Source organism: Amblyomma mixtum, chromosome 5 (assembly GCF_055824585.1).
Source record: "Amblyomma mixtum isolate Tamu chromosome 5, ASM5582458v1, whole genome shotgun sequence".
NCBI lineage: Eukaryota > Metazoa > Arthropoda > Arachnida > Ixodida > Ixodidae > Amblyomma > Amblyomma mixtum.
In genome coordinates, this window is record NC_143016.1 from 136,129,695 (window position 1) to 136,156,467 (window position 26,773).

At 43.8% G+C, this 26,773-nt stretch overlaps 1 pseudogene across 1 annotated transcript in view; it reads left to right on the top strand.

The window, feature by feature from the left end:
• LOC149343874 (legumain pseudogene) overlaps positions 1-26,362 on the top strand; it is a 57,836-nt pseudogene extending 31,474 nt beyond the window's left edge. The window contains exon 2 of the transcript XR_016282733.1: positions 24,970-26,362. The product of XR_016282733.1 is annotated as a legumain pseudogene (transcript). The remainder of the gene's footprint in view (positions 1-24,969) is intronic.
• The last annotated feature ends 411 nt before the right edge of the window (positions 26,363-26,773 follow it).

A 26,773-nucleotide genomic window follows, 5' to 3' on the forward strand; every position in this document is an offset into this window, starting at 1 on the left:
TAATACACCGATCATTTGGTTTAAGAATTTGGGTACTGATCAGCTTGCACTTCAGCTTCTTTGATATCTGATCGATATTAAAGAAGCTCTGGCCACCAGTCTAAAACACACTTGTGCCCCGTTTCCTCTTCTTCTCACTCTCGGCCCACGCTGTCGCACTTTGGAGCAGAAGAACTGATTTTTGGAGAAATAAATGTTTTTCACTTCTGGAGCAGAACCGCTGGCGTGGCGCCACACTGTGTTCCTTGCAGGCTGACTGGAAAAGCTTGTCATTTGCACCTTGTGGTGTTTCATGCGATCGAGCGTGTCGGTGGTCGGGAGTGAAGCTCGGGTCAGTCATCGCTGGGGAATACCTGCCGTGACACTTGCTGCAAGATAACATTATTTAAACTTCGATCCAAAGGAGGTCTGAAGTGTTCGCAGCTCTTCCGTACACATGCACTCTGCGCCTGTCTCGGAGCTGGTGTAGGTGGCTGAGGTGCTGCTATTGCTGGAGCCCTCTGCATCTTTCCAAGCCATCATCCTGCAGTACAACAAGGTTGAGGTCATTCGGAAGAGCTCGGAACACATGAGGGTTCAGCACTGCGCACTATGCTTCTTCGGATGCTTCTATGCGCTATGTTTCTTCTATACGCTATGCTTCTTTCTTGAAATACGTTTCTTCATGCACACCCAACGCCTTAAGGCCTCGCATGTGAGCCTGTAGACCATTTACCAGCGCCGCAGGTATAACGGCACAGTTGTCATCGGCAGGGCATTGTCTGCCGATGACACCCTGCAGCAGCCACGGCGCCTTGCATGTGGTCCTGGATGGGGATGGCTTAATTAGCGAATGGCTGCATTAGGATGTCACTGGCGTGGATGTAGGTCTGTGCCATCGGCTCCAACCCCTCTATGGCAGTTGCGCCATCTCCTGTAAGTGCAGATCGCAAATATGAGAATTTGTCTGCCGGTGATAGGCCCGAATTCTTGTGGATCGCGGTTTTGAATACTTCCGAAAATAGCAGCTAATTCCTTTTTCGCCGTTAAATTTCAGGAGTTCCAATTTGGAGAGTCTTATCTTCGCAGTCGTTCCTGTCGTTATGGTTCGATGTTTGAGCTAGTGGTGCTCATGTTCCTTCCTTGCGTGTTACGTTTTACTGCAGTATTCAGCTTTGTTAAGAGATGTCGCGATCTTGTCGCCATATTCGATGGTGGTAGCAAACTCGGCGTCAGCTACCTGTTCGGTGATCAGAGGCTAGATCGCGGAGTCTGCATCGTTCAGTAGACGCTGTGCATAGGTATATTGCAGACGCTCGATAAGGACCTTCATATCCTCGGCGTTCGGTGTGGCACATCTGGATGATGCATATCAGCGTACCCTACCTGCCCTAAGCGCCCATATTCCCTTGCCACTTCCAGCACATCGCTAACAATTGTGAACCGCTGTTCCTTTGCGAGACTGTTGAACATTACATTTGTTTTCTGCATGTTAACTTTAAGACCCACCGTTCTGCTCTGCCTGCCTAATTCATTTATCATGCTTTACAGCTCATCGCCTGAGTGACTTAGCAAGGCAATGTCATAAGCGAATCGCAAATTACTGAGATATTCGCCATTAACTCTTCTCCCCAACTGTTCCAAACACAGGCCATGGAACACCTCCTGAAAACAGGCGGTAAACAGCCTTGGCAACACCGTGTCTCTCTGCCTGACACCGTTCTTTATTATAATTTTATTGCTTTCTTTATGAAGGACTATGGCAGCTGTGCCGTCACTATAGATATCTTCCGGTATTTTCACATAAGACTCTTCGGAACCCTGATTCCGTTATGCCTGTATGACTGCAGAGGGCAGAGGTTTCCACTGAGCCAAATGCTTTCTCGCAATTAATGAGCGATATATATAGGCGTTGGTTCTATTCTGCACATTTCTGTATCACCTGATTCATGGCGTAAGTATGGTTAACTGCCGACTTTCCGTTGCGAACGCCTGCCTGATTATTTGGTTGATTGAAATGCAAGGATCCCCTGATTCTATTTACGTAACTTAGTAAATGCCTTTAAAGCAGTGGACAGCAAGCTGATGTATCTGTAATTATTCATCTCCTTGACGTCTCCTTTAATATCAGTTAAGATAAAGTGAGCCTTCTTCGAAGCTCCTGGTACGCTCGAGGTAAAAAGGCATTACGCCTACTTATAAAGGTTGGCTAGTTCTTTCTTGCACAATCTCCCCTCCGTCCTTCAAGAGATCTATTGTTACCCGATCCTCACTAGCTGCTTTCTCCCTTCGCATTACTCCTAAATTTATTTTTGCTTCCTCTCTCTTTGCTGGCTGGATGTCCCAGCTTTATGTGCTACTGCCCCGCTCATTAACGTTCTCATTACATTGGCTAATTGTATCGAACTGCTCGGCTACTTTATCTATCTTACCCATACGCCTAATGACACTGCCCTCTTTGTCCCTTAGCGCGTACATCTGGTTTTTTCCTACAACTAGTTTTCACTTCAACGCTTTCTGCCTACCTTTGTTCTTTGGATCATTCTCGATTTTGTGCACATAAAACTTCCTTATGTCGGCTACCTTGCGCTGATTTATTAACTTTAATAGCTCTGTCAATTGCCAATTCTCTGCCGTACGTAGAGTTAGCCGCTTGATTTGACATTTCTTAATCAGATTTATCGTCTCCAGAGACAGCTTGCCGTATCCCGTCGAACCATCCTACCTGCTAATATTAATGCGCACTCCGTAATAATAGGTGTGCAATTTTCGTTCATTGTTTGAACATTATGATTGTCTTCCTCAGTTATAGCCGAATACCTGTTCTGCAGCGATACCCTGAATTCTTCTGCTTTCCCTCTCCCCACTAAATTAAATATGTTTCCGCTTCAGTAATTTTTTCCGTTCCCTCATCAAGTCTAAGCTAATCCTAGGCCTTTCCATTCTGTGGTCGTTATAACACACGTTTTGAGTGGACCTCTACACCCTGCACGATACCAGGGTGAGCCCATAGTATGAAGTCAATTGCATGTTTAGTCTCACCACTGGGGTTCTTCCACGACCATCGGCTGTTCTTTTGTCTACGGACGAAGTTATTCCTGATTCGTAAAATATTTCTCTCCCGAACCATACAAATACATCCCTTCTGCTATTCCTGGAGCCTGCGCCATAGTAGCGTATAACTTGGTCTGCGGTCTGCTCCTTGTCTACTTCCTCACTAAAGTCGCCCATTTGTAAAGTGTAATGTGATGTTACTGTGTTCATTGCCGATTCGAAGTCTTCATAGAATGTTTCAACGACCTTGTTATCATGGCTGGATTTAGGCGCGTAGACCTGCACCAAATTCTGTTCGTACCTATTGAAAAGCCTAATTGCGAAAGCTGCCATCCTCTCGTTAATACTATAGAGCTCCTCTATGTCGCCAGCTAGATCCTCACTGATAAGGAATCCACACCTAGTTCGTATCTGTTGGCTAATCCACGATCCCAGATTACGTACCCGCCCCCTAGGACTTTATACTCTTGATCTGTCCTATCCTCAGTAAGCCCTATGAAATCATATTTAATAACCGCTACTTCATCAAATAAGACTGCTAGGATAGCCTCACTGGATGAGGTTCAAGCTTTAAACGTAATTTCAACGTAATTTGCACTGGCGGCCTGTCCGGAGCCAGGCAATCTTAGACGCCTCCGCAGTGCCACAGGTCTTACCGCCGCCTTGGTCAGTTGCTGCGCAGCCGCTGAAGATTCACGGCTGGGGGTTAATTGGTTTGTTCATAGGAGGTTGCGGCCAAGTACACCACTGGGGTGGTAAAATCCTGCCCTGGTGAGAAACTACGTTGTCGGTTCTGGTCACCGAGATGAGGCGCACCCTGGCCTGGTCATGCAATTCCAATTATACGCGGATTTTTTTTTTAACCCAGTGGAGAGCTGCATAGCACCAGGATTTTTACCTCGGTCCTCTTGGACGCGAGGCAGGTGCTGTGTCTCTAGGCCATGGCTGCATTCTAACTATATTTTATTCCCACTTTTTCTTTTGTAACACCGATATAGATGTCAGAAAAAAATATGCTCTTGATAAATTCGTCTCTGATTTGTGTTAAAGTATTTTACTTCACTGTTCGCTTTTTCTTAAGTTACGAACGACGAGTATCACTCCTGAAGTGAGTCGACAGCCGTCGTGTCGAATGCGCTAAAAAAATATAGGACCACCTGTCCGATGATCCGTGTTTCAGAGAGATTAATAGGGGAACTGTACCGGAATAAATAGCCCCATCGTTATATATCACTTCCTTTCATTATGCGCAGCCTACGACCGTCAGGTTCTGTCAGCTTGGCCTAATGACACTCATTGTTACATTCAGCCCCGCACCCTAATGAAACATTTCATGCTACCAATCCCCTAATCCCAATCGTTTCCATAACAAATTTTCTGGATTCAATATGGAGCATTGGAGCCGGGATGGGCTATATGGAAGCACGTATTGAATTTTGATTACTCTATATGACGTCATGCACAATCTATGAATATCGTACGGAAGCTATGTGGAATGCTTATGGACACCATTCAGAAGAGATGGATTTCGATATACTTCTCCATATATTATGGACTCCTTATTCCCATAATTGCATACAAGCGGCTATATACTGGTTAGGCAAGCACGGTAATAATGGCCGGCTGGTGACGCCATCTTCTACTAGCACTTATAAATTTTCCTTGTGATTGTTGGCCTGGTGCTGACAGATGGCAATGGAGAAGAAAAAGTGAGGAAGTGGGTTTTCCCTGGCACGCACCCTGAACTTGTTGATACATTAGTGCAGAAGTTCTCAGCACAATAAATTTTTGACAACCGAAACCTAGCTCTCATGTTCCCAGTAGAGATTCAAATGGAAAGTGCACCCTGTGCAAACCACAACCACCATATATCTGCTGTCCCCATCACTGTCACTACTTTTCTTGAATGTGTTTGGATACGGTGCAAAATCGGTATTGCTGATGTTATTGCTGCCTTCTACCGACCGCCAGATATGACTGCCACATTATCAGGTGAATTTCATGGATTATTGAGTGACTTATATGTGCGTTTTCCTAACTCCATTTTCCTTGTATTTGGCGATTTTAACTTCCCAAACATTGATTGGCCTACTCTTACGGTTAATCCCAGTGATCAGGAAGCCAACATGTTCCTTCATACCTGCTTAGATTTTTCGCTTGTTAAACTTATCACTGATTCTACCCGCCGCTCCGCCACAACGGCAAATATTCTTGATCTCGTCCTAACAAATAACCCTGAGGTTTGTTCCGATATCTTGCATTTACAAGGCCTATTCGATCATGACATCATCACCGGGTACATGACTCGTTCATTTGGTAGGAAGAAAATATCCACTAAGCGAATTCATTGCTACAACCACGCTAATTTCGACGGGAATAACTCTGCACTTCAATCATTTTCGGAGGAGTTCCTAGTTCACTACTTATCTCGCTCAGTCGAAAGAAATTGGCAGTCGCCTAAAGACACATTGACTAATCTTGTTGATAAGTTTGTGCCAGTCATCACCATCAGATATCATAAAAATGCACCATGGTTCACAAATCGCCTTCGTCGTCTTAATAATAAGAAAAAACGCTTGTACCGCCAAGCAGTCAAAACAGGTCTTCCATCGTCATGGACAAAGTACAGGCATTGCGATCACGAATATCGGTCAATGGTTAAAACAACTCGTCATCATTTCTTCAGTCACGACCTGTCCACCATGTTAACCAATAACTCTCATAGATTCTGGCGCGTCATCAATCCGAGTTACCACCCCGAAATCGTACTAATTAATCCTGACGGTGATCCACTAACTGAAACTGAGTGTGCACAGCTTCTTAACGACGCATTCGTTTCAGTGTTCACCCATGAAGACATCATTTCATCGCCCATGTTACAGCCATCTTCAGACACTTCCATGCCAGAAATTATCATTAGTGAATCAGACATTCTTGCCCTTTTCAATAACCTCAAAGTTACTACTAGCTCTGATCACCTTCGATTTAATAACAAAATGATAAAGAATGCCTCTCTTAACCTCTATCAAGTATTGACATCAGTTTCTTCACAATCAATATCATCTGGAACAATTTCTGATGACTGGCGTGCAGCGAAAGTAATACCCAATTTCAATTCCGGAGACCGCACTATTCCACTTAACTATCGCCCTATCTCATTAACCAGCAACATCTGTAAACTCCTGGAACATATAATTCATACTCAAGTAATTAATTATCTAGAGGAGCACGATGTCATTTTCAAATACCAGCACGGTTTTCGCAGGCGTTATTCATGCGACACCCAACTCTCTGGACTTACTAACGACATATTTTCCGCAGTAGACGCTGGCTTAGAGGTTGACGCAGTATTTTTCATCATCATCATCAGCCTGACTACGCCCAGTGCAGGGCAAAGGCCTCTCCCATGTCTTTCCAATTAACCCTGCCCTTCGCCAGCCGCGGACACCATATTCCCGCTAATTTCTTAATCTCATCCACCCATCTAATTTTCTGCCGCCCCCTGCAACGTTTGCGTTCTCTTGGAATCCACTCCGTTACCCTTAAGGACCAGCGGTTATCTTGCCTTCGCATTACATGCCCTGCCCAAGCCCACTTCTTCCTCTTGATTTCAACTACGATATCATTAACGCGCGTTTGTTCTCTCACCAACTCCGCCCGCTTCCGATCTCTTAACGTTACACCTATAATTTTTCTTTCCATAGCTCGCTGCGTTGTCCTTAACTTAAGCTGAACCCTCTTTGTTAGCCTCCACGTTTCTGCATCATAGGTGAGTACAGGTAAGATACACCTGTTGTATACCTTTCTCTTGAGGGATATTGGATTTTGAACGCGTTCCCTATCACAGACTCCTAACCAAATTGACAGACTTAAATCTGCATCCCAACGTTATTTCATGGATAAAAGAATTCCTCTATAATACAAAACAATTCACCTTTGTCAACGGCTTTAACTCGTTTTCTGTCCCCGTAACATCTGGAGTCCCCCAGAGAAATGTACTTGGCCCTGTGCTTTTTTTAATTTTTATTAACGATCTACCCAAGTGTATATCATCTCAAATTAGGTTATTCGCGAATGACTGTGTAATATATGGTAATATTACTAATGAAACCGACCGCCATTCACTTCAAACTGATCTTGACGCTTTAACGGCTTGGTGTTCCTCTTGGCTAATGTCTCTAAATGCGTCTAAAACAAAGTTAAAGTCGTTTACTAACCGTTCCACTCGAATTCCTACAGACTACTTACTCAATAACGATAGAGTAGAACTTAAAACAACTTACAAGTACCTAGGAGTTCACTTTCAGTCTGACCTAACTTGACATTACGATATTAGCACAATCTTAGCATCAGCAAATCGCGCACTTGGCCTTCTTAGGCGTAATCTAAAACACGCACCTTCACACTTAAAAAAACTTGCTTACATCAGGCTAATCCGCCGGAAAGTTGCGTATGCTTCTGCCATATGGGACCCTCAACAAGCTTACATGATAAACAACATTGAATCAATGCCAAACCGTGCTGTTCGCTTCATCTTTTCAGATTATTCACGCTTCACCAGTGTCACAGCATTAAAACAACGTGCCGAGTTGGAACCGCTATCATGTCGACGCCATTTCGCTCGCCTAACCTTACTTCACAAACTGTATCACCATCCTACCCTTCACGACGACTTATTTTTGCCACACCCTGCAGTCTTTCCTCGCCGCGACCACGATAACAAAATAAAACGCATCACATACCGTTCATCGCTCTACGCGAAATCATCCATTCTTCGCACTATAATAGATTGGAATAACTTGCCATCACACATAGCTACTGCGGTTAACCTACAATCGTTTCAGCATTCGTTAAAGCAAACCACGGACTAACAGATTTGGTATTTTTGTTGTATTATGTGCTTTTACTGATTATTTTATTCTGCGTTGTTTGTTGTGTTATTTGTGTACATTACTAGCTTTATTTTATACGTCGTTATTACATGTATTTTGTTTCAAGTGCATGTGCCATATCTTTATGCTTGTATCGCCCCCCCCCCCCCCCTCTATGTAATACCCTCGCACGAGGACCTTTAGGGGTAAATAAACAAATAAATAAATAAATAAATAAAATCAACGCAGCAATGTATCTTTTTTTGGAGTGACGTGTAAGTGGCAGAGCATAAATGACGTACGAAATCTCAAGCGGATTTAGATGTTGTCTTCTTAGAGAACGGTTTCGCTGAATCGCAGTTCTGTTCGCTGCAGAAATTATCGCGCAAAGCATATCCCAAAAAGTGGAGGAACAATAGAGGCCTTCTCCATATGCCGTTTAAGATTGTTTGGAGAGGAATTATTCGAAAGACCTAGTAAATGGTACTCTCCAGATGCTTTTCATACGTTTAAGAACAATTTATTTTACTTCCCTTTTCCTCTGTAATCCGCTCAAAAGAGCTTCGTTGAGCAGAGCAGTTTTCAGCTACAAGTTATGTCTTTTGTGTCCTAGTATAGAGGGCAACGTAAAAAGTCAAAGTAGAAATCCCCGCTCGGTTTGTAATTGTTGTGTTATCGCATTTGTTATTAAATTTTTTCATGTTCACCTCCAAATGGTCTTGCGTGCTAATCTACGTGGCATATAAAACTTTGCCAATATGATCAAAATAATTGTGGTACTTCGCAGAAAAAAGTAACCAAAGCAAAATTAAAATATGACTATCCGTTTACAATGCAAGACAAATATTGCTGCAAATGCCTAAATAATTCGCTCGAAATTATGAAAGTAGAGGAGCTTTAGCTGTTGGAAGTGTTCAGCACGGTCAGGAAAACGAGCTAACTGAAAGATCTGGGAGCCTGAGAAGATATGTGTACTCCATTTCACAGAGGAAATACTCTAATAGCAAACAGCTAAGCGATGCAGTTCAACAGTAGTTTTTTTTCTTCGCAGAATAGCATCGTTCTAAATTTTCTCTATGGTTGTACATTAACTTCATGGCTCGGCGTTGCCTTCCCAAATATGTATGCTTTCCGGATCGCGGTGGCCGACAGCCCTTCTTGTGTAAACTGTGCCTGTGATGAGACAATCACTCATCTCTAGCGTGAGTGTCCTGTCTTTGTGACCGAAAGACACAAGCTGCGTTGGGCTCTGGACCGCCTTGATCCTCGCCCTTTCATAGAGGCCAAGGACCTCAGTCCGTGGCCACAACAGTCGACTGCTATCGAGGCTTACAAGGCACTGTATTCTTTTTGAGAAAGACTGCCTTGATTGACAGATTGTGACTTTCTCCTCCTTCTCTTTCCCTCTTTAGCCCCTGATTTTCTTCCCCTGTGTATTGTAGCCAACCGGAACCCTTTCTGGGTAATATCCCTGCCTTTCCCTTTCTTTGTATCTATCTATCTATCTACCTTGCACAAGTGTTTATGCGCCGAACGGCAAGCCTAATGTATTTGGCGGCATCAACGAATGACCGTTCAACGATAGCGTTATTGGGCCTGACATCTCTTCGCTCGCAACATAGCCAAGCACTTTAACCTCCAGACCTCGCTGAGGAAGTTGGCCACCAACGTGGGTCACTTTCTTTTGAAAACATTGAGAAACCTACTGGCAGTGACAATGTTGCCAAAGTTTCCTTTCGGACCCGTCTATGAGCATATTTTCTTTCCGGTGAATGCAATTACGCAACATGGCTGGCTTTTTGAGTTGATTACCGTTTCATGACTGACAGAGACGAAAATGCTTTCGTCGGGAATTCCATGAAAGCGCCGGCCCTAAAAAGCTTGACACAGTTTTGACTGGTTTAGGCACTTGAGGTAGCCATTGCAACATCGGTATAAGAGGGCCCAGTGTTCTACCTTACTCTCTTCGCAACTTTCTGAGGTCTCTATGTACAGGTGAAGCGGCAGTGAATGAAGCCGTTACTATATGATAATGAATATCTTCGTAATAAATGCTCCTCTTACGGTGGGGATCGAAGTTGTTATCTGTCGAGAAATGCCAGAGGTATAAAGGAACGCGCCGTTTTTCATTGCAGTCTTCGTGCGGAGTTCAAATGAAAGTTGAGTAGCGGATGCACAAACGAAGATGTTCTGCTGCTTGCGAACTTGAATATGGCATTTGCTAAGTACACTGGACGCGAGATCAATGACGAAGACCGGTGACCACAGTTGACAATGTCTGCAACAATAGCAACGCCCGTGTCACGTGGAATAGTGATTGTTGATAGAGATAACGAGAAGAGGCGAGGAAGACAGGGCTATACATTTGAATACTTTTTATTCAACCTGATGTGGCCTCAAGATGATGAAGGCTTGAGTTGGCTCAGTACAGAGAATATACGAGCTTCACTAGTGATTAGTTCTAGCCGCCGCGATAGCCGAGTGGTTATGTTCCTCAGCCTCTGAGCCGAATGACGTTGGTTCGATCCTGGCTGCGGTGGTAGAGTTTCGAGAAAGGCCAAATGCTAGAGGCCCATGTGCTGTGCGGTGTTAGAGCACGTTAATGAACTCAAGATGGCCGATAATGTCTGGAAGCCTCCACAACGGCGTCTCTCAAAGCATCAGTCGCTTTGGGACATTAAACCCCTTGAACCAAACCATAAACCAAATCAATGATTAGTGCCGGCACAGAGCTATCAATGTCATATTTTATGTCTCGACACGATGTTTTTTCACCATTGAAAATAGATATGAAAGTATTAGTGATGAGTTCATCGCAGCCTGGTTCGGGAACGACATTGCTATTGCCTTATAGCAGGCTAGCCAGGGCTCAGTACAGGCAACCGCCGAAGAGGACAAAGGCAGTTGTGACAAATTCGCGAGACTTGGCTGCTGAACCGCCTTTTGAACTAACTGACGTCACGCTCTCGCTGCTTTGATCGCTGCCTTGCCGCTGCCTTCTGGAGTTCGCCCGGAACCCCCTAGTCCCTTTACATTTCGCGGAGGTGCGACAGGATCCTCATCCTGGAACTTCGCAACAGAACCTTGTCGCCAGCTTCCACTATGCCCGACAAACCCACCGAGACCTCACCCCCTAATTAATGAGCGCTATATGCAGTCGTCGGTTCTATTCTTTGAATTTCTCGGTCACAGTGATTGATAGTGTGAATATGGTGTTTTGACGAGGATCATTTGCTAAAGCCTGCCTGATCCTTAAGCTCAATGGAGTCTAAGTTTGTCTTCATTGTATTTGCGAGTACCTTAGTAAATATCTTGTAGACAAGAGACAGTAAGCTGACTGATGTGTAATTTTACAACTGCTTGACGTCTCCTTTCCAATCAGTTAAGATAAAGTCAGCATTCTTTCAAGCTTCTCGTACGCTCCAGGTAATAAGACATTGCATATAAATATTGGCTAGTTTTTCTTGCACAACTTCTCCTATGTCCTTCAAGTGATCTACTGTTACCTGATCCTCACTAGCTGCTTTCCCCCTTCGCATTACTCTTAAAACTATCTTTACTTCTTCTGTCTTTACTGGCGGGATGTCCAGGCTTTATGCGCTATCGCACCGCTAATTAACGTTCCGATTATATTGCCTATTTGTCTAGAACTGCTCGGCTACCTTAACTATCTTATCGATGTTGCTAGTGACATTGCCCACTTTGTCCTTTAGCGCATACATCTAGTTTTTTCCTACGCTTAGTTTTCTCTTCACTTCTTTCTGGCTACCTGTGTACTTTGGATCATGCTCGATTTTCTTTATCTTAATCTTGCTTACGTCGGCTACCTTGCGCTGATTTATGAACTTTAATAGCTCTGCCAGTTCTGTTCTGCACATAGAGTCAGACGGTTTCTTGCTTTGGTATTTCTTAATCAGATTTATCTTCTCCTGAGATAGCTTGCCGTATCCCTTCGAACCATCCTACCGGCTACTATTAATGCGCACTCCGTAATGATATGTGCGGAATTTTCATTCTTTGTTTGAACATTATGATTCTCTTCCTCAGTTAGAGCCGAATACCTGTTTTGCAGCGATACCCTGAATTCACCTACTTTCTCTCTCCCCACTAACTCAAATAGGCTTCCGCTTCACTAATTTCTTCCGTTCTCTCTTCAAGTCTAACCTTTCCATTCTGTGGCCGCTATAACGCACACTTCAGTGGACCTCCACACCCTGCACGATACCAGGGTGAGCCCATAGTATCAAGTCACTTTCATTTTTAGTCCAACCACTAGGGCTCTTGCACGGCCATTGGCTGTTCTTTTGTTTCTGGAAGAAGATTTTCCTGATGCATAAACTATTTCTCTCTGCGAACCATATAATAGGTCCCCTCTGCTGTCCCTGGAGCCTGCTCCATAGTCTTGGTCAGCGGTCTCCTTCTTGTCTACTTTTGAATGGAAGTCGCCCATTAGTGAAGTCTAACGTGATGTTACTTTGCTCGTGGCCGATTCGAAGTCTCCATAGACGGTTTCAACGACCTTGTCATCATGGCTGGATTTAGGAGCGTAGAGCTGCACCAGATTGCGCTTGTACCTCTTAAAAAGCCTATTACGAAAGCTGTCATCCTCTCGTTAATACTATAGAGCTCCTCTATGTCGTCAGCTAGATCCTCATTGATGAGGAATCCCGCACCTAGTCTCACCTGTTCGCTAATCCACGATCGCACAGCACGTACCCGCCCCTTAGGACTGTATACTCTTGATCTGTCCTATCATCAGTAAGCCCTATGAAATCCTGTGTAATAACAGCTACATCTTCAAAAGCACTGCTAGGCTAGCTTCACTGGGTGAAGTTTTAGCTTTCAACGTTTTAAGGATCAATTTGCATTGGCGGCCTGTCCGGAGCCAGAGCATCTTATCACTCTCCGCGATGTCACAGGTCCGACCGCTGCCTTGGTAGTTACTACGCAACCGCTGAAGATTGACGGCTGGGGGTTAACTGGTTTTTCATAGAAGGTTGTGGTCAAGTACACCACTAGGGTGTCTAAATCCTGCCCTGGGGAGAAGCTACGTTGTCGGTTCTGGTCACCGAGGTGACGCACACCCTGACCTGGATATGGAATTCCATTGATGCGCGGAGTTTTCTTTAACCTAGTGGGGAACTGCATTGCACCAGGATTTCAACCCAGGTCCACTTGCACGCGAGGCGGGTGCAGTATCCCTTCGCCGTGGCTGCATTCTAACGATATTTTATTCTCACATTACTTTTGTAACACCGATATAGCTGTCAGAAAAAATATGCTGTCGAGAAATTCTTCTCTCATTTTTACTCCAGTGTTAGCTTTTTCTTAAGTTAAGAACAACGAGTGTCACTCCTAAAGTGAATCGACAGCCGTCGTGTCAAATGCGTTAAAAAAAATATGGGACCATCTGTCCGATGATCCGTGTTTCAGAGATATTAATTGGTGAGCTGTACCGGAATAAACAGCGCCATCGTTATATAGCACTGCATGGCATTATATGCAGCCTACGGCCGTTATGTTCTGTCAGCGTGGATTAATGCCGCCTATCATTACATTATGCCCCGCACCCTGATGAAACATTTCATGCAACCAATCCCATAATCCTATACGTTTCCATAAAAAAAAATTCTGGATTCAATATGGAGCATATCGAGCCGGGATGGGCTATATGGAAGCCCCTATTGAATCTTACGGACTGTATATGACGTCATGCACACAATGAATATCGTATAGAAGCTGTGTAGAATGCTGATGGACACCATACAGAACAGATGGATTTGCATATACTTCTCCATATCTTATGTACTCCATATTCCCATAATTGCATACAAGCGGCTATATACTGGTTAGGCAAGCTTGGTAATAATGGCCGGCTGGTGCCGCCATCTTATACTAGCACTTCTAAATTCTCCTTGCGATTGTTGGCCTGGGGCTGACAGATGACAAAGGAGGAGAAAAAGTGAGAAAGCGGCTTTTAGCTGGCACGCACCCTGAACTTGTTGGTACATTAGAGCAGAAGTTCTCAGCACAATAAATTTTTGACATCCGAAACCTAGCATTCATATTCCCAGTTGATATTTAAATGGAAAGTGCACCCGGTGGAACCCCCCCTTCAAAATAAACGCAGCATTGTTTCTTTTTTTTTGCAGTGACATTCAAATGGCACAGCATAAGTGACGTCCGAAATCCCAAGCGGATTTAGATGTTGTCTACCTAGGGAAAGGTTTCGCTCAATCGCAGTTCTGTTCGCTGCAGCAATTATCGCGCAAAGCGCAGCACAAAAAGTGGAGGAACAATACAGGCCTTCTCCGTTTGCCGTTTTTCCATCTGCGTTTTTCCCCCCTATGTAATACCCTCGCACGAGGGACCTTGAGGGTATTGTAAATAAATAAATGAATATTGTTTGGAGAGGAATTATTTGAAAGACCCAGTAAATCGTACTCTTCCGTTGCTTTTCGTACGTTTAACAACACTTTATTTTATTTCCCTTTTCCTCTGTAATCCGCTCAAAAAAGATCTTCGTTGAGAAGAGCAGTCTTCAGCTACAAGTTATTTCTTTTGTGTCCTAGTATGGAGAGCAACGTAAAAGTGAAAGTAGAAATCCTCGCTCTGTTTGTAATTGTGTTATCGCATTTGTTATTAAATTGCTTCATGTAGATCTCCAAATGAGCACGTGTGCTAATCTACGTGGCATATAAAACTTTGCCAATACGACCAAATTATGGTGCTTGGCAGAAAAAAGTAGCCAAAGCAAAATAAAAATATGACTATCCGTTTGCAATGCAAGACAAATATTGCCGCAAATGCCCAAACAATTCGCTCTGAAATATGGAAGTAGTTTGGAAGTGAAATATGGAAAACGTTTAGCACGGTAAGAAAAAGGAGATCACTGAAAGCTCTGAGAGCATGAGAAGATATGTATACTCTATTTCATAGAGGAAATACTATAATAGCAAATGTTTAAGCGATGCAGTTAAAAAGTAGTTTTCTTCGCTGAATCGCATCGTGCTAAATTTTATCTACGGTTGTACATAACTTCGTGCACAGTGTTTTATGTGCCGAATGGCAAGCGTAATGTATTTGGCGGCATCAACGAACGGCCATTAAACACTAAGCGTTATTGAGCCTGGCCCCTCTTCACTCGCAATTTAGCGAAGTAATTTAACCTCCTGACCTCACTGACGAGCTTGGCTACAAACGTGGGTTGCTTTTGAAAAAATCGAGTTATCTACTTGTAGTGACAACGTTGTCAAAGTTTCCTTTTGCACCTGCCCATGAGCATCCTCTTCTTTCTGGTGAATGCAATAACGCAACATGCCGGGCTTTCCAAGTTCATTACAGTTTCACCACTGAGAGAGACGAAGATGCTTTCTTCAGGAATTCCATGAAAGCGATGGCCCTAATGAACTCAACACAGGTTGGACTATAGCCTTTTGTGCGAAGTCGGTAGAGGAGGGCCCAGCTTTCTAAATTGCTGCCTTCGGCAACTTCCTGAGGTCTGGTGAAGCGGTTTGGTGAAGCGGAAGGTCCTGGTGAAGCGCAGTGAAAGAATCCTTTACTGTATTATAATGAATATCTAGTTAATAAATGCTGCTCTTCCGACGAGGATCGAAGCTGTCACCTGTCAAGAAATACTGTAGTTATAAAGGAACGCGCATCACTTTTTATTTCAATAACTGTGTGAAGTTGAGTTCAAAAGAAAGATTAGTAGCGGCTGCACTCAAGAAAGTTCTCTGCTGCATGCGAGCTTGAATATGGTATTCACTAAGTACAGTGGGCGCGGTATCAACGATGAAGAACGGTGACCACACATGAAAATGTGTGTAAAAAAAAAAGTAACGCGCATGTCACGTGGAGCAGTGATTGTTGGTAGAGAAAGCGAGAAGAGGCCAGGAACACTGGGCTTAACGTAGGTGTTATATCTAATAAATATTTTTGTTCAATCTGATGCGGCCTGAAGATGATAAAAGCTTGAGTTTGCTCAATATGGAGAGTCTACTAGCTTCACAAGTGATTAGTGCCAGCCGCCACGATGGCCATGTGGTTACGCTGCTCGGCCTCTGACCTGAATGGCGTGCGTTCGATCTCGGCTACGGTGGTCGCGTTTCGAGAGAGGCCAAATGCTAGACTGTGCGATGTTAGTGCACGTTGAAGAACACAAGATGGTCGATATGGTCCGGAGCCCTCTACTACGGCGTGCCTCACAGACAGAGTCGCTTTGGAAAGTTAAGCACAGTGAACCAAACTAATGATTAGTGTCGCCATAGAGCCATCACTCAATATTTTATATCACTGTAAACGATGCTTTTTTCACTGATAAAATTGATATAAAAGTATTAGTGATGAGTTCAGCGGAGCCTAGTTCGGGAACGATATTGCTATTGCAATATAGCAAGATAGTGAGGACCAAGTACAGGCAACCGCCGAAGAGAACAAAGATAGTTGTGACCATTGCGCGAGAGTTTCGGGCTGAATTTTCAACTGACTTCATCTGAATCCATTGCAGTCTCGAAAGAGAGCCACTCCTGAAGAAAACCTGCCATGACTCCTGAGCTGAAGTGAATTCCTGCCGCGAATGTATTCACAATCCATTTTGGTCACCGGCATTAACTTTTATCTTGGTTTAGCTCTGTTTCCTCTCGTGAGTTCAAGTTGTTTTTAGACTTGACTTCACCCTCAGTTTAAGCCTTGAGTTTCTCATCTTTTTATTTACTTTCTTTCTTTTTCAAATTGGTATGTTCCGGTTAAGTATCCTCTTCCTACTCTTGAGTCACGTTTTGGCTCTGTTTACCCGTGTTTCTGCTCGCGCATTCATTGCGTTTTTTGGAAGTGTTTTCCGCCGTTCTGACCTTTAGTTTTTGGGATTGTGTTTTTCTTTTCTAGTTTTTTTTTCAGGCTTTTTTTTTGTTCAAATGAGAAAAACCAGCGAAAAAAGGACGCCGGACGAGGAGAAGACACACACAGACTGTCTTCTCCTGGTCCTGTGTCCTTTTATCGCTGGTTTTTCTCATTTCGACCTGTACCAACTCGCCCAGCAGTTCACGCTTCAGAAATTGTTTTTGGCTATCTGACGATGCCCCCTATTAAATTTTCGACTGAGCTGTGACGCAGCGTTAGTTTTGCGGTTTATCACCAGTTTCCGTGTTGCTATTGACATGAGCCTAGGTGATCTTCTTCAAGCTCCTTCTTTGTAGCTCTTCTATTTTTCATGCGCATAAACTACCCTCTATTGTACCTTTTCCCTTTGCCGACTGTGTCTATATTCCGCGACTCTTCGCATTCTTTCGTTAAAGGGAAAAGCAGGCAATGTGGTTTCTTTGTCTCACTACATCCTAGTCTTCGCGCCGGCCCGTCAAATGAAATCGCTGCCCATGCCGACTACAAACTCTGCGAAAACCAGTTTTGATTTCGATTCAAATGTGTGTGGACACTAGCCCATCGAGGAAAGAGTTTTGCAGCAGCAAACTAGTGATGACTCTGCCTGCCTTATAACCGTATGTTGCCATTCTGGTTGAACTAGTCCTTAACACAAGGATATTGGTGCCACCATCTTCAGCTTCAGATGTTAGGTCTCCTATGTTTTTGATGCCACGCAAGGTATATTCGGCAAACCCAGAATTTCGAAATACAGAAAACCTTTTGCCGAAACTAATACTAGTCAGTATTGGCCACTTTATTCAAGCAAGACTGAAGTCGATTTTTTGGCGCCTTGAGTCTTTTGCTCAATCTACAAGCAACGTATTTCCGAATGAATGCTTCCCTGCGAGTTATTTCAAAGCTCACTTTTTAATTAGAGCGAAAGATATCGCGAAGCATTCATTGTTCTTTTGCTGGTGCATACTTTATTCAAGCAAAACTAAAGTCGACTCTTTGTCGCCTTGAGAGTCTTTTGCTCAATCTACAAGCAACATTTTTCCGAATGAATGTTTCCCTGCGTGTTATTTCAAAGCTAACTTTTTAATTCGAGCGAAAGATATTGCGAGACATTTAATTGTTCTTTTGCCGGTGCAAACTTTATTCAAACAAGTCTAAAGTCGACTTTCTGTCGCCTTGAGTCCTTTGCTCAGTCTACAAACAACGTATTTCCTAATGAATGATATCCCTGCGAGTTATTTCAAAGCTCACTTTTTAATTCGAGCGAAAGATATCGCGAAGCATTTAATTGTTCTTTTGCTGGCGCAAACAGCAAACACGTTTTTTTTTCAGGGAGCATTCTTTGAGAAATAACTGCAATAAAGAGTGCATATCGGTTTTTGCTTTTCATGAGCAGATGGGATTAAACGTCCAACACATATATAAGCCTGGCGGCCGTGAACGCAGAAACTCACTCCAAAGCTACCTGCCGATTTCAAAGCTGATTTTGGCTGTTGTCTCCTAAGCCTCATCGGTAAGCAAACTTTAGGAAGGCTTTGCAAGCAGTGCAACATCTACGGACTTTTTTTTTATTAGGACAGCGGGTACAGTCACCGCTACTTCCATTTTTTAATTCGAAGCCTCGCTTTTCAGCTTGGAAATTTTTTCGAATAACACCACTAAGCTTCTATCATACGTACGGTGCACCCTATTTCCCGTTTCAATTTACAGTGTTTTCGCTCATTTTTTGCTGTAAATGACGGTTTCTAGCACTCAATGGCACTTTTGCTCAAAGATGGGAACAGCAGGTTTGTACCAGTGCTCTACCCTGCCACGAGAACAAGGTTTAAAAAAAAATTAAGTCTACGACTACGAAGTCGTAGTCTACCAAGTAAGTCTACGGAGGCTACGACTGGTGCAAGGTGTTCAACACCACAGAAAGGCGCTTGCACTGCAAGAGAATGGCGCCTCAGAATGCTTGTTACCACACTAGAAGGAAGACTGTGGCTCAAAGCCGGAACACACTTTTTCCTAAATTTCCGGAGCTGAGCAGCATTAGGCTAAGATGTCTAGTGCCAGCGCTGACGCAAATGCCACAACTTTTTTTGCGTATAATTTTCGGCACTCTAAGCGCTGTTTTTTTTTGTCATGATAGCATCATATAGGACTTACATCTCTATTCGGTCGCAATGCTCTTCAGGAGAATCATACCTTAAGGCCGGCGGCCACTCTTTCTTCTGGACGCATTAGCGGGTGTTTGAAGATGCGTAATTCATGTCAAGTGTCAACTATTCTTGAACAAAGCTTCATAAAACATGTGTAAATTTGTCGGTAAGCGTGCTGAGGCCGTATTCTATAATCAGTTCATTTCCCATTGTCCATTCCGCATCCATTTGGTCCTCTGGCAATGGCCACTCAGATATACCCACGGCTTTCAAGAATCTTTTTGGAGCGACCCGACCATTTAATGTTTGGCGACCGGTCCTCACCTTTGGCACATATGGGTGGCGATATGACTGTCAACAGCACGCAACCAGATCTGATCACTCGCTTCCATTGGCTGAAACAGCCAACGGTGAGGTCCAGTTGCCAACTGCCCCATGGCAGGGTGACTTCCCACCGACGCTTGAAAACCGCGGGTATGTCTGAGTGCCTAATGCCAGCGGACCAGATAGACGCGAATCGAGCAATGAATAGTGAACAGTTTTTAGAATACGGCTGTAGAATGTGTGGCCTATGACAAGCAGGGGCGCTCTTAAGGTGTCTATTAAGAGAAATCTAGTTTTGCATTTTGTCGCGTTCTCTCTAGCTCTCTAGCTGACTGCGAAATCTTATTGTAGTTATAATGTTTTATGTGCTGGCTTGAATATGCCTTTTCTGTCGATTTCAGAACTACTTTCTATTCCGCACACTAGAAAAGGAGAAATTCTCACAACTGCTTTACTATCATTACGTTGAACACATTTCTCAAGAGTGAAGCATGATGGGTATACCGAGACTCTCCGCGCTTTATATTTTACTGTAAAGGAGCGCTCGGTGGACGCTTTGATGCGTGCTAGAAAATGTTCTCAAGAGAGGGAGGATTTAGTTCATCAACGCGGTGGCGGAAAGGTAAACTTAAATAGAAGCGCTGTCTCTGCATTTATTTGATGTCGAAAAACGGTTCTTGAATATGAGGACACTAGTTTGGTTTTACCGAACGCACTCCCTGCAGTAACTACTTGGGTCAGATTTCAGTATCACTGTTAATAACAGGTGGTTAAGCCACGATATTGAATAGGAGTGGTTTATGGGGGTTTAACTTTAAAGAAATATTACTGCATGAAGCACTGGAGAAACCTGAAATAGACACTTCTAGTGTTTCCAGGGGCCTAATCCTTCAGGCAAATGAGACGAAGAGCGACAATTCGAAATTACTGGTTGATGCCCTGCAGCTATTTTCCAAGTCAATGTGAGCGGCAAAGCTCTGAAGCCGCACCGTATGTGCGTACAAAAGAATAATTTCAGCAAATATTCAAAGAAATAGGCATTTTATAGAATCAGCATAGCGGTCTTTCTCCTTTTTCTACAAAATTGGGGGAAGATCTGCCCTCACTTGTTTTGGAATTCTTGTTACATCCTCAGTGTAAAGTGCTTAACATTCTTAACACTAGCTGAGCGGACCGTCTATATATGCCAGCAAAAACACTGCGGTTAGCTCTTCGAGTATTCATCGTCATCAACAGCCTGATTACACCCACTGTACGGTAAGAGGCCTATCCCATGCCTCTTCAATTAACCTTGTCCTTTGCCAACTGCGGCCGCCGTATCCCCGCAAACTATTGATCGCATCCGCCCACCTAACTTTCTGCGGCCTCCTGCTACGCTCCCCTTCTTTTGGAATCCACCACTTTACCCTTAAGGACCAGCGGTTACATTGCCTTCGAATTACATAACCTGTCCAAGCCCATTTCTTCTTCTTGATTCTGACTAAGATGTCATTAACTCACGTTTGTTCCCTCGCCCATTCCGCCCGCTTTCGGTCTCTTAACGCTACACCTACCATTTTTCTTTCCATAGCTCGCTGCGTTCTCCTAAACTTCATCTGATCCCTTTTCATTAGCCTATCTGTTTCTGCCACCGAGGTGAGCACCGGCAAGATAAAAAAGCAGTTGTACAGTTTGCTCGTTAGGGATATTCATAAACTTCCATTCATAATCTGAGAAAACTTGCCATATGCGTTCCACGTACCCATTCTTTATCTTCTAGTTTGCCTCTGATGATCATGATAGTTATTTCCCTCTCAGCTGGTGGTCCGTGAGATTAACACAGTTGCTTCGAACAGTCCAGCAATGTAGCCGATAAAGAGAGAGAAAGGTGCTGAGCTAGAGGAGATAAGAAAATTTGCCGTAATCACCTGAGCGTGGATGGCAGAAGGCGAGGTTATTTTAATACCAAAAGGGGATCCTATATCCTACAGCGGACTAAAAGAGGGTTCATGACGCCGGAGGTGGCTGTCTCGCGGTCGCACGCGGACAACAGTTCTGTGGGATCGGCTGCTAGCGGTTCTAAATTCACCTCTCTGTGCAGAATATGTGAGCGGGCGCTACCTGGTGCGAAAGGTGGCGCGGTGAAACTGGCAATGAAATTCGCTCATTCACATAAACTTGACGCCAATTTTACCAAGCACAAAATGCCTGCAGCTTATCTGTAACGCACTCACTGAGGTGCAGCGACAAATACTGATGTTAAATTTCATTGAGAGATCATAATCGGGAATCGACAAAGAAAGGCCACCGCATGAACTTTAATACGGTTAACTGCGGAGCTAGTTGGTTTTCAGACATAATAAATGATTTTTAGTGCAATAACGGGAACACAACACAAGAAAGACGCCAACACGGGCGCTTAATCGAACTGTTTAATGATGAGAGAGCCAGCGACTTGTTGAGCACTGTAGGGCTTGCACCAGTTGTAAGCCACGGTTTTGCGAGGTGAGGATTTTAGGCAGAGGTACACATCACACGGCTCGTGAAATTCTGGAAGCCTTTCATATCAAAAATGCGGGTTTGAGCTGTGTTATTGTCACTTCTGTTTTCTATATGAAGCTTAGAAAAATTTTTGTCGCGCCTACTGTGATAAGATCGATGCATTGTGTGTGCGGGTGCCTTGTAAGCGTGCGCATACGCTGGGAGGGCTATTTATTTCGCATGCAGTCTCTTGATTAAACGGTTGGAGTAAGAGCCCGTGTTGTCGTCTTTCTTGTGTTGTGTCCCTCTGGCGCTAAATTCATTTATTATGAACGAGAATGAGTATCCTGACCTAACCTAGAAAGTAGTTTATATAAAAAATATGGGGCCACTTCTGAGTGTGAACTGTCGAGGTTACTGTAGAGCTGAAAAAGCTTCTTGACGGAGTACGGGTAGCGCATCCGCCTCGTGTGGCACGTACTGGGTGGAATTCACATTGTTGCGAGAAATGTTCGAGTACAGGTCAAAAAGGCAACCTTAGGGCAACATAGGGAATATCAAATTCCAGAGAGCAACTCGGGTGATGGCAGTCAAGTGAGACTTGTTAAGTCAGTTGGCGCTCATTTCCTTGCAATATAGGCCACACAAGACAAACACGGGAGAGAAACATTAGCAATGGCATTTAGATCAAGCGCCTTCTCCTAAGATTCTTGTTTGAGTTCTTGGCGTATAGCGTATAATTTATTATCTAGCAATAATTTATTACCTAGCAACTCAGGGCTGAACTACGCTGCGAAGACAGTGAATGAGGAGGAAAAATTGTAATCTGTGCACAAGAATATTTAGCAACCCTCGCGTAAACTTTTGGCACCGCCTCTTACGTAGGGCTGTCGATCTTGCAGAGGAACTCAAGACCACAATTAGCACCAAATACGTGCAATTTCTTGCAGTCACTGAACAAGAACTGATAAAATCACAACCGCATGCGCAGAAGGGAAATGGCGGAGGCCGTGGAACAATAATTCCAGATGTATTTGAATGGCGCAGATATGTTGCTGGAAAATCACAAAGCGAGGTGTAATATGAATTAGGCGGCAGAACTTTAATGATACCACAAGCGTTGAGCACGAGTTATATAACATGAATTCTTGATAATATTTCATTTTATAACTGGGCTAATACAGATGGATCAACTCATTGTTAGTCGATTGCGCCTTACGTCTACAACAGTTGCTAACATAATCAGAGGACAGGTAAATTTTAAACGAGGAGGGAAACAGACAGGTTACCAGGAAGAGGAAAACAATGTTGATGCCAATCACGTCGTCAGTGAATTTGAGAAACCTAATAAATATATCTTCTCCGGAATGTAGTTCACATTTATTCAGCGAAGAAACTATGGGGCCACTTAATGAATCCCAAATAGGAAATGTGAGAGCATAGAGTGTTCTGTTTTTGCGACTCCGTAAACAGCCAGTGTAAAGGGAACCAGCAGCATCGTCATGTGACGGCCTTCATGATAGCTTTTTCTCCAGGCCTCAAGCGCCCTGTACCTTCATGTATATTACTTACTCATTACTTCAGTCTGAACGTAAGCACTTATGAATGTAAGGTTTAACGAAGGTATCGACTAACTAAGCGTGTCGCGATAGAAAGTGAGGCACTGGACCAGAGTATGTCACTACCTGCGAAACGACGAGAAAACGTATGCAAACATACTATAAAACACACTACAATGTATCTTAATCATCAAAATACATTCCAGCATCACCTAATCGCACTTTTTATTGAAGCCGTCTCTTTACATGCCCTCGTCAACAACTTTTTAATGTCTCTTTTTTGCTTTGATGCAGCGTTCAAGTGCTATATTTACGCAAATTTTCTACTTACCTTTTATTCATGCTTTTCATCATTTTTTCATATCTGCTTGTAGTATTGCTCACTATGTCATTGATTGTACTGTGCCATAACTTGTTTCATTACGCGCTGATAATAACACGTACCACGTGCATTTTAGATTATTTCTTTGCTGTGCTTTAGGCTGCATTGCATATCTCTTTTTATTATTGCCCGGTTGTTATGTTTGTTAGTTTTTTCATCTGGTAAAGTATTTTTAGTGTATCACTTTTCTTTTCATTCTGCTCCCCTTAATCTGTTTGAAATGGAGTGGTTGCAATTGATGCCTCCCTTACACAATGCCCCACGGGCCTTTAAGTTATTTCAAATTAACGTAAATAAATTTCTATAGCCACTGGATGAACAGCGTATATCGGAGGAACAAAGCATGCCTAGCAGTTGCTCAAAAGGTGCACAACTTTTTGGTTTATGGGGTTTAACGTTCCAAAGCGACTAAGGCTATGAGAGACGCCGTAGTGGAGGGCTCCGGAATTTCGACCACCTGGGGTTCTTTAACGTGCACTGACATCGCACAGTACACGGTCCTCGTATTTCTCCTCCAAAGAAATTCAACCGCCGCGACCGGGATCGAACCCGCGTCTTTCGGGACAGCAGCCGAGCACCATAGCCACTGAGCCACCGCGGCGGCTACACACACAACTTTTTGTATCCCACGATTTATTATTACTTGCCCCATTGCACACCAGAAAATGTTTTGCGACGCCATGCTTAATACCTAAGCAAGCAAGTACAACGGTAATAAAAACACAAAGAAAACATTAAGAAACAGAAGGGATGTCAGACAGTCCGGTAGCACGAAAAGCGTATAGTGGTAGGCAGTGAAACATTAGAACCCAGCATCCCACTATCTCCGCATCCGACTATTGGTTTACCAGTGGCAAAAGGTCAGCAGTTTCCCTAAACGTGTTTTATCTTCCGTGTTACCTCAGAATTCCAAAGCCCTGTGAAATATAGTAGCAGTCTTTGTGGACACCTTTTTTATTTTCGCTTCTTCACGAAAAGATTGAAAGTCATGCGCTGAGCGTTTCAAAAAATTTTTACTTCTTTTCATTTGTCCTACCGGGGGGCAGCAGCCCACATCATGTCTGCACAACTTTCAATTGTTACTACATTTTGTACAACGAAGGAAACAGTGGGATTAAAAATGATGAGAAGATAAGATTGGAAAAATTCTCCTAATAGAAAGTAATTTAAATTTGGAGAAAAGACGGGGCGCTACGGTCAGTCGCGCCAGCTTATAATGAGTCAGCCTTCCGGGTAGATCTGAAGTTTCACATTTCGTATTTGCTTTGTTGAAGTAAGCGCCAGGAAATATTAATGATACGCATTCTTTACAATTGCAGGATTCCCGACAAGGCACGTTCTTCCCTTCACCTCCCTAGGTCCGCAGTCCGTGGCGGCGCATCAAAAATGACATCTTTACCGCACGTTTCCGCGGTGCTCTGTGCAGTTGCAATATCGGTTGCATCCACGCAAGAGGATTCCAAACCTACGGCAGATGCAGAAGGCAATGAACTGAAGATATGGGGCCTCCTCGTTGCAGGCTCGAAGACTTACGACAACTACAGGCACCAAGCCGACGTGTGCCACGCTTATCATGTGCTTCGAAACCACGGCGTCCCCGACGAGCGTATCGTTGTCATGATGTACGACGACATTGCGCACGACCCCAAGAACCCCACGCCTGGCGTAATAATCAACCACCCCAAGGGAAAAGACGTATATGCGGGAGTCCCTAAAGATTACACTGGGAGCCTTGTGACCCCTCAGAATTTTCTCGATATCCTTCAAGGGAAGAAAGTGAAAGGCGGCAGTGGCAAAGTTATTGGCAGTGGTCCGAAGGACCATGTATTTGTCTACTATTCTGACCACGGAGCGGTAGGTATACTGGTATTTCCCAATGAATACCTGCACTCGACGCAGTTCGTGAACGTAATAAAAAAAATGTCCAAGGAGAAGAAGTTTGCAAAAATGACCATATACGTTGAAGCCTGCCATTCAGGTTCCATGTTCAACGGCCTCCTTCCGAAAAATATTAATGTCTATGCCACGACAGCAGCCAATGCAAGTGAGAATTCGTATGCTTGCTACTTTGACACCTATCGCGGTGCCGCTTTGGGTGACCTGTACAGTGTGAGCTGGATGGAGGATTCGGACAGCGCAGACCTAAGCAAAGAGACATTGAGCGACCAATATAATGTAGTTAAAAAGAGGACCAGTACAAGTCACGTTATGCAATTTGGGGACATGAAGGTCGCAAAGCGTCCGGTAGCCGAATTCCAAGGCTTAAAGCGGACAAAATCCAACAGCTATAGTGACGTTCCGTTCGATGCTGTGCCTAGCCCTGATGTTCCGATAACCCTCCTCAGAAAAATGCTGGAAGAGACCTCTGATAATGTGGTTAAGAGTGCCTTGAACCGGGAGCTAGAGCAAGCCCTTCGCAACAGGCGTTTTCTTGAGGACAAAGTCACCGAAATCGTGACTCTTGTTGCCGGAGGAAGCTCCGAGAATATAACTACGCTTCTCGGTCCCATGATGGAGCTAAAAGACTTTGGTTGTCATGAGAAGGCTGTGCGCCATTTTAACGACCGTTGCTTTAAACTATCCGACAACTCATATGCACTTAGTCACCTTAAGGTATTAGTAAACATGTGCGAGTCGAAGTACAAGGTCCACCATATTAAAAAAGCGATCGAGAAGGCCTGTACTCACCGACCAGTAATTGGTATTGTCTAATAGTACGGTATGGTGGATGAATAAATTCAACTGTTTACTGCATTCTCAAGAGCGTTTGTTATGTGTACTTAATGACCTTTTAGGCAGTCATTAACAGGTATGCTAAGGCTGCTTCAAGAATAACAAAAAGACATATTTGTGGTATCGATGATTCCATATGCGGTGTAAATAGCCTAAATCTCAAGATAATTATTAACTGTGAATGGTGGCATTATGTTTTCTAGCGTCGTCCAAATATATGCTCGACGCTTGAAGACAAGCGTCTTCAAGCGTCTTGAAGACAAGCTTGAAGACAAGCTCATTGCAGAACTAACATTTTTTATTTTTCATTCTTGCGAAACACATCTGAAGACTGGCATCACATTCCCGCAGATGTCGCATCTATATCAGATTATGCTCTTTTCATGCAAG